The sequence below is a fragment of the Petaurus breviceps genome, unplaced genomic scaffold (genome assembly GCF_028583685.1).
Source record: "Petaurus breviceps papuanus isolate PSGF00001 unplaced genomic scaffold, PetGlider_PUasm1.0 173, whole genome shotgun sequence".
NCBI lineage: Eukaryota > Metazoa > Chordata > Mammalia > Diprotodontia > Petauridae > Petaurus > Petaurus breviceps.
Window position 1 is genome coordinate 11,673,501 of NW_027185759.1, and position 604 is coordinate 11,674,104.

Genomic DNA, 604 nt, shown 5'->3' on the forward strand with positions numbered 1-604 from the left:
TTAGCCTAGGGGCAGGGAAGATCTTTAATATTTACATTCGCATTACAGGTGGTACACTTAAAATTTTACCAGGGACCTAAAGATACACCTCCATCTTTTTTTAAAGAAAAATCTAGTACCAAATGAAGAAAGGGAGGGTTTTATTATTTGTTTTTATGGTTGGGATGCTCAGGAAACAAATGAATCTTCTCTGTTTATGTCCATCAATCCTTCACTATAATTATGTTTCTAACCACAGAAGAAAGAAGAAAAGTAAGAAATAGAAGATGACAGATTTAGACCTTAGTGGGGCACACATAGTAAATCCCCACATCTTACAGAAGAATGAATTGTGGCCTAATGACATACCATGATCAACGATATAATATAATACTTGTAACATCCCTTTTGGCTACACTATCCCAGATCCCACCTACACTGACAATTGGGTCCCCAGAGAGTGGCTGATGCTTTTATTCCCCTTTGAATTCTAGGGAAACTCTCTGTTACTGCCAATTACAAGCTCTCATCTGGTGTGGCCCCAATGGATTACCAAACAATGAAACTTAATGAATTATTCAATGGCAATATTCACTAAACAGATATACATGGACAGTTATAGAAA